The sequence below is a fragment of the Notolepis coatsorum genome, assembly GCF_963971535.1.
Source record: "Notolepis coatsorum genome assembly, chromosome: 3".
Classification (NCBI taxonomy): Eukaryota; Metazoa; Chordata; class Actinopteri; order Aulopiformes; family Paralepididae; genus Notolepis; species Notolepis coatsorum.
In genome coordinates this window covers 79556511-79569547 of record NC_140167.1, presented here as the reverse complement: position 1 = coordinate 79569547, position 13037 = coordinate 79556511, and positions in this window count along the sequence as shown.

Here is a 13037-nt window from a genome sequence, read left to right as displayed (position 1 = left end):
GAGGGGAGACGCACAGGTATGCCTCACTGACAGTAAGGGGCGCCAGCGTGCAGTGACGTTAAAGAACGCTCTCTACGTACCATCATTCCCACAAGGACTATTCTTTGTAATAGCTGCTACTGCAAGCGGTGCCAAGGTATTCTTCGATAAAGGTAAAAATGTTCTTGTAGAACCTGACTGTACCCGGTTTGACATAAAGATGTACCAGAGAATATATTATCTGAAAACGGTGTGGAATGACAACGACCAGTGTAATTGTTACAAAAGATTAAACCGAATATATATATTTATTGCTTGAGATCCCTTGTATAATATTTGTATATCGTTTGATATCCCTTGTATATTCTTTGTATATATACACGGAATATCCCTTTACCTGGGTACAAACCAGACCATAATATTCGTTCTCCTATTGGACAGCGACCCCTAGGCGCCAACGACCATACCCCCAATGGCAAGTTCAAAGGCAACGCCAAGGCATGTCTCAACATGTCCAGGTTTGCGCAGTAATACGAGACAGAACTGAGGTTGGCACTAGATAATTCACCTTACGTATAAATACGGCGCAGGTGGATACAGCAGCACTTAGCACTAAAACGTTGATGCCTTCACCACGAGACAACGTGTAGTGAAGTGGGCAACTTTGCCCCTGAATAGAGCCTTGAGAACCGCGTGCGAATAGATTGCTAAAGTGTCAGAGTTTAACGCAGTACCGTTGAGTTCGACTTATTCTAATGTGAAGTAATAGTCTATCATTTATAGTGTATCGTGCGGCTACCGTTCTTCAGTGACCAGCATTACCACCGGTTCGTCGTGTATATAGCTAGTGCACTTATCCAGGCTGGGCGGCCTAAACTCGTGCCCCCACCCGAGGAGTCCTAGACGAGAACCGTTGGATATGTACACCGGAGAACCTACACCGGCGACTGCAGAACCTTTTCTGGTTGGATTATATTGCTTTGGTACCGTGACTGCTGGAGCAGAGAACCGTCTACCCCACTATCGTGTGGGATCTACCCCCCGTGAGGAGCATCCCTCGAGCCCGCCTCTAGGAAGAGGCTGGCTAGCTTTCATCCATGCTGTCGAGCATACTGGATTATAGCTGTTGCTTTGTCTACCGATCAAGGGAGTACTGCACTGGTTCCTGTATCTGGAACCTCGTTATTCCTCGTTGACCCAGACTTTGCACCCGAACATTCCTCTACCCTGCCGGCCTTACACCCGGAGGGAACCCCCCAGTGTCTCCAGCTGGTACTAGTGTGCCTTATGTAATTGCTATGCTACAGGTGGCGTCAGTTTAGACCCATCTTACTATTCTCATTGACTTACGCTCTTGACCTACTTTATGTGTGTTCTTCGCCTTACAAGCGCGAGTATAATTCTCAATCTGTAACCTAACGTTGCTTGCTCTGATAATAATAAATACCCTCTAAATAGAACTTTATGTGTCATTGCCGTATTCTTGTGTGGGTGTTCACCATATATATTCATGTACTGTATGGCCAGTAATTAAAGTACATAACTAAGTAGTGGTTTAATAATACCATACTCTCAATACAGTCAGGGAATTGTACCCCTCAGTTACAGTAATGATAATGATGATGTGTGCAGCGGGACGGCCAGTCACGATATTCAGACATGGCATGAGATTATGGGTCATTGTAATTACGAGGATTTACTGAAACTGCAAGTAGTGTCAGAGGGCATGCACATTGAAGGGGAAAAGCGTAGACCTGACAAATTGTGCAATGTGCAAAACGGGGAAGTTTACTCAACCGAGATACAGAAATCCCACAGACAGAGTAAGGGTACCACTTGCACTAGTTGACATGGACCTAGCAGGCCCAGTAAGCAACGAGTCCATAGGAGGTTTTAGATATGTACAGTCTTTTACAGACGTATGTACAGGGGCAGTGTTTGTTTACGTTCTCAAAGCAAAGAGTGACACACTCCAGGCCACAGAGAAATTCCTGGCAGACGTAGCCCCTTATGGTACAGTAAGATGTTTGAGGTCCAACCACGAAACCGAGTTCACAAACAGAGAGTTCCAATCACTGTTGAGAAGGTATAAGATAAGACACGAGACGTCACGTCCATATCCCCCACACGGGGTGGCAGAGAGGGAATGGCATACCCTTTTCGAAATGGCTAAGAGTAAGCTAGCAGATAGTAACTTACCTAAGAAGCCGCTTACACCAGAAACAGAAGCTTTAATAAGCACTTGGGCACCACCCCGTATACAGCACTGATAGGAAAGAAGTGTAATCTAGCCAGAATGCACCGATTTGGATCAGTGTGTTATGCGTACCTGCAGGACAGGGGAAAACCCAAGTCCAAGGGGGTAAAAGGAATTTTCGTAGGACACGACAAAGGAAGCCCTGCTTTCCTAGTTTATCATCCCGGTAACGGGAGAGTGCAGAATGCACATGCTAATCAAGTTTGTCACGAAGACAACCTGTGAGAGCGAGACACAGACAGAGGAGCCAGAGCAAGGTGTGTAGAAACAGAGACACATCAACCCAGTGTACTTAGTACAGTCGTGCAGACAGACAGTCAGCAACCCCCAGAGGGCGATGATGAGGAGCACCCGAGGGTGACGTCAAGTGCCCCGAGCAGTGGGAGGTATCCCTCAAGGGAACACAAACCCCCAAAATATCTGACAGACTATGCCATGAAAGGGAGTGATGAGGAGGACAATACACCTACCCCGTTGAGTACTACTACAGGGTAGTCAGTGGGGTAAACCCGACCTTTAAAGAGGCCACCTTGTCCCCCGAAGAGGGCAGACAGACAGTGGGAGGGAAATGGTTGAATTTAACCAAGTTACCAGAGGGCAGACAGACAGTGGGAGGAAAGTGGGTGTATTCAATCCAGGAGGGTATTGAAGGCCACAGCAAATACAAAGTATGGTTCGTAGAAAATTGCTTAAATGCTGAAGGAGGATACTCCAGGTTTAAATACGGGAGGAGTAGAATCCAGGTTTGAATACTGAAATGAATCCTATGTTTAATTCCACGTTTAAATACAGAAATGGGTCCCATGTTTAAGTACAGAGGTGGATGAGTTACCATGTTTAAAATACTGAAATTGTGTGGAGGTATCCCAGAGGAGATTATGTGGAAAAGCTCCTGAGATGTTTTGACTGAAGTGAGAGATGTATAGATAAACTGTGGGTAGCTTCATTTTGTTAGACCACCGGTACTCACAGTATTTTTGTTGACCCCACAGAGAAGCATTGAACTACGTCAAAAATATGTTTTTCGTTATCCCAGAGGTGCAACAGACGGACAGCAGTGTTTCATAAAAGACAGCAAAGGTTTAAGGCTTAAAGCCCACAGTGATACTATCAGCCTGTGAAGCTGAGTATATGTTTCTAGCTATGTCAATGCAAAATGTGTTTATCTAGAACAACTGTTCGAAGTGATGGAGAAAAGATTATGAATATATTGCTCAAATATGTAGTAGGTAATTGAAATGTACCCTCTATGCTGAATATGGTGCTTTTGTAGATGATGGGCGTTCTGTCAACACTGTTTAAAATGATGGACATTGTGTATATATGGAGACTGTTGTTTATGAGGACAACCAGGGGACCATTGTGATTGCTAGGAACCCAATGTGTCAACATAGATGTAAACATGCCATTATAGAAAATCTCATCTCATCAGGTATGTCATCAGAGAAGAAAGGATGACACCGGTTTACTGTCCAATGGACGACAGAGTAGCAGACACTATGAGGAAACCTGTTTCAAATTAAAATTGAAGGGATTTGCAAGGGTCATGTTTAATGTGAAGATATTGACTGTCATACCCTGTTGATGTTTTGGGGATTATATTATTTCCTTTTTAAAATGTTTTTCCAAGAAGTCAGCCAGTATGCTAAACCCTAAGTGGGAGTGTTGAAGGCAGAGGTTCTGTGTAGGATTGTTAGTAACTGTCTAACTGCATATATAACTGTTCACACTATTAACACTTTCAGTGCCACGAGGTGGCGCCAGAGTTAGCGCTTGAATGCCACCATCGGCGCCAATGTTATCGTTAATATCGCCTAATCTATGTTTAAAATTATGGCTATGTGTCTAATCTGCCCGTCGCTTATCAAATAATCCTTTTCCAGTCAGTGCTGTCCAGGCAGATTGGTTTTTTGAAAAGCACCCGTTTTGAGGTAAAGAAAACAGTCCATTCTGGGCCATTCTATGATAATCGTCTTTTACTGGAATATTCCAGAACGTTGATATTTGTCTGCCTATTTATGAATCGTTTTCAAATAAACGCTAGATTATCAATATTATACATACACGCACGCCCATTCGAGCCGCGCACGGATAATCGCCGTGTTCATTTCCTCTTGGATTTTTACAGTGAAACCGATAGAGGACATTTCACAAAACAGCTTATATCTTCATCAAAATGAGTCTGATTATCCTAACACTGATAACATAGATTCCTTACCTGACATCAGATGGTATCCAACTGGTATATTCCAATTCCTTATCACCATTCGAAAAAATCGATAAGTGTATAGATCCAACGTGATACAGTAGAACACATGATTCCGCGGGGCTCAGAGGCTCCAGAATGAACTCTGATAACCCCGGCTGCATCAGTGGACTGGAAAATGTGGAGTACAGGATTTTTTTCCCCATCCATTTTCATTGAGTCCATTCCAAAATCCCTTATGTCATCTGGGAGACGATAGGGGGCGCTTTTTTCCACATCTGATCGCCGGCGGCGCTCGGGTAGACTAGGGTAGGCTTGCGTGATGCAATATGATTTCAGATCGCTAAAAAAAAAAAGAATCAGAGAAATCTCGTGAGTGGCTTTCAACGAGATATTAATAATTCCGAGAAAACTCGTGAGTGGCATAGAAAGTGTTAACTATCTACCTGCATATATTACTGTGTCCACTAGAGGGCGTCCTAGGCGGAGACACTCAGGAGTACTACCAGGTGGCGAGTATAAGTAGCCATGTCTCCTCCCACTTCTTTCTCTCCCCCCATGTCTCTCAGTGAGAGAAGACCTGTAGAACTGCTGCTCTTCATGTGAATAAATAAACCACGCCAGTTAAGGCTCAAGATAGAAACCATGCCTCTTGACCACATTATTGTCGCCCTATAGCCGAATTCTGTTAACACATCTGATCAGGATAATCAGAGCTGTTTTCACAGAGATATCAGCGTGTGCCATATGTGTGTGTGTGTGCGCTGATCAGGAAATGAGAATAGATTTTTCAGCTCGTCTCTCTAGCGTGCATAAGTACACATACTATCGATAATCTAGCGTTTATTTGAAAACGATTCATAAATAGGCTGAAAAATGACAACGTTTTTTGTGCATTCCAGAATATTCCAGTAAAGGCCGTTTATCACAGAATCTTTATATTTTTCTGAAACTTTCAAGAAAATGAGGGTTTTTCAAAATGGTATGAACCGATTAAAAAACAATCCGTTTCGACAATGTTGACTGCAAACAAGTCATTGATAAGTGACGGCCAGATTAGACACATCACCATAATTTATGACATAGTTTATGCGTTCACAACGCTATCATTGAAGTGGGTGCTGGCATTCAACCATGTTTTGAGACGGGACCGTGGCATCCAAAGTGTTAAGGGATGGCGCAGAATGAGTTAATCATTTGTTTGGGGGGGGCAGTACTTTGTAAAAGCTCTGGAATTATTCAAATTGATTCATTATTACTCTACATAAAAAGTTGATACTAAAATACCACCATATATATATATATTGCAACAAGGACGGACGGTACACGGTTGTTTAAATAATAATAATGAAGCTATAATTTAGCAGCTTTCATACAATAATTCCAGCCCTAAGTGCCAAATCACCTCATCATCACTCTCAGACTCCACAGCAGAGACCCTCATCCATGCCTTCGTCACCTCCCGCCTGGACTACTGTAACGGGGTCCTGTCCGGGGTTAATTTTCCAAGCAAAACCGTGGACAGGTTCCAGTATGTTCAAAACTCAGCTGCCAGGGTTCTCTCCCGCACCAAACCCTGGCAGCACATCACCCCCACCCCCATAAAATCCTGCATCACCTACAAAACCCTCCTGCTCACTTACAAGTCCCTCCATGCTCTGGCACCTCAGAACCTCACTGACCCCCTCCAACCCCTACACTCAGTCACGGTCCCTGCGATCCTCGGACACTGGTCAGCTCTCCATTCCCCGAACCAGACTGCGGACCTTTGGGGACAGAGCTTTCACCATGGGAACTCCCTCCCTGCAGAACTCCGTAACACCCCCCAATAAACACTATGCAACAACCATCAAATGCACACAGCACACACTCACTTAAACAAACAACACACTGCAGCACCCACTCTCCACACTTTAGATCACACAATCACACTTTATATTTATTGATAAAGGATTTGCACTACAACTCGTACACCTACTGTAAATTGTACCTAAATTGCACCTCATCCCATTTCTGCCTTGCACTATATAGTATTGTATATTGTACACTGCATAGTATTGTATATTATATGGTAACTCAGTTACGTCTATTTTGCATCGAACATTGTACATATGTCTATACTGAACACTGTGACCTAATTTTTTTTACTTCTAATTTACATGCTATACTATGTTATTTTATTTCATACTTATCTTGTCTTGCACAGTCTCTGGAGCGTAACAGTAAGAAGCATTTTGTATAAAAGTATTCTGTACTTCTGTATGACAACTATTAAAGAAACTTGAAACTTGAACTCTGGACTGCTTCAAGAAACTCCTCAAAACGCAGGCGCACCAACCGACCTGTAGGAGACGCGGTCCACAACGCCCAATCCCCACCCTTCAGTTTCCCTCCCCGTAATACGGCCAATGTGTATTACTGCGGACGACCAGCTAAACTGAAAACAATGTGGAGAGCTGGATTCGAACACGCGAATGCCAGCGTCTCCACATTGGTGGCGAGTGCCTTGCCCACTACACCACCTAGCCGCCCACATTAATCATAATTCATTAACTCATATTTAAAGGTGCACTATGCCGTTTCAGGGTTTGTTTGCAAAATACATTTACTGTAATTCTTAGAATGATTCTATCTCTCGGGCGGTTAGGTGGTCGAGCGGAGATTGCGTTCGTCACCAGCCCCGGAGCTGTGAGCTTGGTTCGCCTGTTCGAATCCAGCTCACAGCTCCGGGGTTGTCACCAGCTTGGCTGGCCGTCTGCACTGATACAATTGGCTGTATCAGAGGGTGGGAGAAGCTGGCGGGGTGGGTCCGGGTCGTTGTAAACAGCGACTCCTACAGTTCGGTCGGGGCGCCTGCTAAGCGCGGATTGGACGTGAGGGGGATAGTGTGGTCCTCCCACACGCTACGCCCTCTCAATGAGAATCCGCGCTGCCAGGTGAAAAGAAGCGGTGATTGGCTGGACGTGTGTCGGAGGAAGCATGTGGTAGCCTCCACTCTCCCAAATGATCTGACTGTGGGGGGTAAAGCGCAGCGACCAGGAAGGGACTGGGAATTGGCATACGACTAACATTGGGATGGGAGAAAATCGGAGGAAAATGGAGGGGGAAAAAAGACCAAAAAAGAAAAAAAAAAATAATGATTCTATCTCATGTTATGAATGAAAACAAAATAATTCTTAGGGACTGAATCAAACGTAAGCCTAGAATATGTTTGGTAACTAAATTGCAGGCCCTGTCTTTGTAAACAACAGCACGATAGTGTTCCAGGGCCCCATTCCCCGTACCTGGCTAACTGAGTTAGCCGGATAATTTTCAGCATAGCTTGACTTAAGCCAGACATTTCCGTTCCCCGACGTCGGATTTTCTAAATCGCCATGGTAACAGATCAGAAAGTTTGAACCTGGTCGAGGGCAGGGTTTAGTTCAGTTAGCTGGATAACCTGCATGGCCACACCCTCGCAAAGAAATGCCAGCTCCCTTCCTGAAATATTTCTCACAGTCTAGATCCCATTATACCATTCTGAATTATGTTTTTGTGCTTCGTTTGAAATGTAAAATAATAGGTCTGCAGTAACGCTGATAATAAATCATATTCAGCCTATGAATTTACATTGTCCTATTATGCACGTCATATTTATACGGATACGGTGCTCGCGACACACACAGTTATTTTAATAACCGACTAAACAGATCATTGCAAATGTGAATCCCGCAGGGATATTTTTAATGAATGAAACCTATCGGGCATTTGGCTCTGATTAGTTTCATATTCTTTGCTGTGTATTTGCTTAACGGAGTGCCCGGATTGTGTTTCATTCAAGCTGAAGCGTCTATGCGCGGATTGTGGATATGAATTATGAGGAATCTGAATCTGTGGAGTGTTTAATTGTATCACTGTCACTGTGACAGTGTCACACGTTATTGTGATATTGTAACTGGGTTTAAAATATATGAGGAGATCCGCTGTTTGATGGATTTGATGACGTGACTTGATAAATTGAATGAGCCTTTGACGTTTTGATGAATGAATTTGAGAAAATGCATTTCAAGCACTGTTATCTGATGATGAACATGAGGTGTCACTGGTATAAACTGAAGGTTAATCAATTCAATGCATGTATGGATGAACAGATTAAAACCTGATTAATAGTGTACCAAGCCTCTCTCTGGGAACCATGTATAATATTTATATAGTACATAATACATAAGCACATACAGTAGGCCTACAGATATCCTCATAATATAATTCGTATCAATTAGATATACTATTTGGGCTTGTTTTTATCCTTATTCTGAAAGAGTTGAACAAATAATTTTCGCTAGCAAGATCTCATTTGATTATTCATTCCATTAAGCCTAGGCACATTTAAAGAAATATAATCTGATTTATTGGGGTAATGAGGGACTTAAAATGAACCTATAGATATGCATTTAACTTGTCGGCGAGGCTATTGAGCCGTACTGTATTGTACCCATTCTGTAATCTGTTAATAAAGTTTTAAATCAATCAACTAATCAATGCCGTTAGAAAATCAGGATTTCTGCGATCGACACCTGCTGTCTTTTCAGCTGAGGCGGCCGCGCGCAATTATCCTGAGTCTCAAGTCTGGTTCAAATGAACGAGACTGAATCCACCTTCGAGGAACAGGAAAAGCGCGGATTCAAACATCAGGTTAATTGAATCTGGATAATGGGACTTTTGATCTACTTAGTTGAACCAGGTACGGGGAATAGGGCCCAGGTTTGTTGTTATTCAGTTGAGAAAATATACCTTTATTCACTTCTCTGACTCACTACACTGCACCTTTAAAAACGTCTCTTGGAAAGTAAACTAATTTCCAATCATGTTGAGAAAATACAGCAACAATACATATAAAAATTAAAACAGTAAAACAATAAAAACAACTACAGACTGGGGTGAAATGGTTGGTCATTAACACAATCTGCACCGGAAACGAGTTAACTCGTTATTGCCCGCCATGTGTTCAGTGCCAGAAACGAGTTAGCACTTTTTTGGGATCGTTATTTTGTTTATTCGCTATATCTATTCTCAACTTCCACTCCTATGCCGACGACACTCAACTCTACCTCTCCACCAAACCATCCCCCCATCTCCCCCCACACTCCCTTATCAACTGCCTGCACGAAATAAAAACCTGGATGTCATCAAATTTCCTCAAGCTCAACAACAATAAAACCGAGCTCATGGTTGTGGCACCCAAGGCCCTGCTCCGGAAGGTTGGGGATCTCACCCTCAACATTGACGGCTGCTCCATCTCCCCATCCTCTAAGGTCCGCAACCTGGGCGTTATCCTGGACTCCACCCTTTCCTATCAATCCCATGTAAATTCCCTCACCAAATCCGCCTTCTTTCACCTCCGAAACATTTCCAGACTCCGACCATCACTTTCCGACACCACAGCTGAGACCCTCATCCACGCCTTCGTCACCTCCCGCCTGGACTACTGCAACGGGGTCCTGTCCGGGGTCCCAAGCAAAACCCTGGACAGGCTCCAGTATGTTCAAAATTCAGCTGCCAGGGTTCTAAGCTCCACTGGCTCCACTGGCTCCCCATCAAATCCCGCATCACCTACAAAACCCTTCTGCTCACCTACAAATCCCTTCACGCCCTGGCACCTCAGTACCTCACTGACCTCCTCCACCCCTACACTCAGTCACGGTCCCTGCGATCCATGGACACTGGTCAGCTCTCCATCCCCCGAACCAGACTGCGGACATTCGGGGACAGAGCTTTCAGTGTGGCAGCTCCCACCCTCTGGAACTCCCTCCCCGCAGAACTCCGCACCACCCCAACTCTGGACTCATTTAAAAAACTGCTCAAAACCCACCTCTTCAACCTGGCCTTCAACCCCTAACCTTCTCACTTTATATGTATGTGTTGTGTCTGTCCACTATGTTTGTTGACTTGTTATCTCCCCCCCCCCCCCCCCTTATGTAAAGCGACCTTGGGTCCTCTGAAAGGCGCTATATAAAACGAAGTATTATTATTATTATTATTATTATTATTATTATTATTATTCATAATTCATAGCTGCAGCCTCTGGTATAGCCTTCAGACCCTGTCTGAGCTGGTAGACGGTCAACACCGCCCTCTACTGCCAGGCGGAGCTATTGCATCACATTGAAAATGGGCTGGTGTGTTTTAGGAGCTGATCTGAGCCGGGCGGGGGGGGTTTAAATACTCAGGCGAGCCAGTTCTATACAACGATGGCATCGAACAGTAACCCCGCCCGCCCGTCATTGTGAAATGGTCAGTAGTGTAGTATGGACCTCCACAAGCAGTATTTGGAATTGCGATCAGATATTTGGATTATTACTTTTGCATTACATCAGATACAAGGTAAGAACATTATATATAAATTTGATCGTTGATCTGACATTTATTTCTACCGCGATCACAGCTACAGTATCTGTGTAGACCGTGTTGTGCTTATTACCGTTGACTGCGGTGGGGGGGGCGAGCGCCCCGCTACGACGGTCATTTCATGTATGCACGACGAGATATGTAAGGGATAATGTATAGCTACGAGGTCATTGTCACAAAATAATTGACCGACACGTAGTTTAAAATACCGAGCCGCTTCGGCGAGGTGTTTTAAACGTCAGTGAAGGTCAATTATTTTGCGACAATGACCGAGTAAAGCTATACATTATCCCGCTTATTACATGGCTAACTTACTAACAATATACCTAATTCATTTGACAAATCGCAGTTGTTCTGTGGCTCTGTCAGCCCAAATAAAGTGATTATTATTATCGCGGGCAGCCTCTGTTCTGGCTCCGCTGTAATCTACACACACTCCGCTGTCAGTGCAGCCGCGGCAGGTGTGTCTGATTTGCTGCACTGATGTGGGCTTGATTGCGAACAGCTGCGCACATCGGTCATTATTGTCCCACAGCGGTCATTATTGAAAAATAATGACCGCTGTCGGGGGCTATTGACCAATCACAAGCAAGCATTTCGGCGAATGTGAAAACGCCATGTAATAAAATAATGATAATCTAGCGTTGATTTCAGGATGATTAGATATTCAGCCGAAAAATTACAACGTGATGACTGGATCACAGTAAAATGCCTTTTTCTCGTCTTTTTCCTGGAATTACTGAAAAGCACCCAAACCATACTCTATTCAAAATGGTATAAACGGAAATGTACGGATGAAAAAACAATCTGTCTCGGTCATGTTGACTGGAAGCAATTCACTGAGACTCGATGGAGTTATTAGACCCATAGATATAATATAGATAGATATATTTTAAGCACTCGCAGTCTAAAACTAAAACTATATCATTGAATAAAGACCTGGCGATGAAGGGGGATCAGCGCCCCCTGCTGCTGGCGGTCAATGTGTTAAGGATTACACTGTTCAAGGGATACTAATACATTGAGTTTTAAGGTACATTGCAGGACATTCATGTCTGCTCACAAGCTAAAAGCAGATCCAACAATGGATTTATGTAGAAACATGCCAGTGCAAATCAGGTCTCTGCCACTACTAGTATATGTTACCTAATAATATGTTAGTATGCTATCTAGTATGTTAGTAGTATGCTATCTAGTATAATGTTATGGTAAATAGACTGCATTTATATAGCGTTTTTATCCAAAATGCTTTAAAATGTGTACCTCATATTTCAGTCACACACTGACGGCTAACGGCTGACGGAGTCACACCATGCATGCAAGGTGCCGACCTGCTTATCAGGAGCAATTAGTGGTTAAGTGTCTTGCTCAAGGTCACTTCGACACGCTGCCCAGGAGGAGGGGGAATCGAACCAGGAACCTCCGGATTACCAGACAGCTGCTCTACCTCCTGAGCCAGTGTTATCTAGTATATGTTATCTAGTATATGTTACCTGGTTTATGTTACCTGGTATAATTCCATATAGCTTGAGGAAACAACTGACACGCAGAAAGATCTAACAGTAAAATTATGTGGTACGGTGCATCAGTAATCCAGACTAATGTGGGGATGTCCCAGCTTTCATATTCAGGTTTAAATGAGGTCCACATATCTTGTCCCTCTGCTGAAGGCCCTATTAACCTTTAACCTCCAACTCCACCTGGATGAGGCTGAGCTGCTGGGCTCTAACCTTGCACGGCACCTGGCGAGATCACACAAGAATCCATCTTGTCAGGCTTCAATGTATGCGCTTGTGACTGAACCACACAGTGGTTCTGACCAATCGGCATCCTTCGAGTAAATACCGACGGCTACAAAGATGTTCTTTATTATTTTATTAGTTTTGTCCCAAACAGTTTAAAAGGACGACTTCCAGGATGGTTATATCTGTAACAGACCACCTGTCAGGTTAGCCGTGGGTCCAGACAGCAGGGACTAGGTTATAATTTATTACTATTCATTCTCTCTGTCTCTCTCTGTCTGTCTCTCTCTCTCTCTCTCTCTCTCTCTCTCTCTCTCTCTCTCTCTCTCTCTCTCTCTCTCTCTCTCTCTCTCTCTCTCTCTCTCTCTCTCTCTCTCTCGCTCTCTATGTCTCTGTGTCAGTGGAGGCTGCTGACCAAATTTTTAGGTGAAGCACAAATTATTATATTATATTATATATTAAATTATAT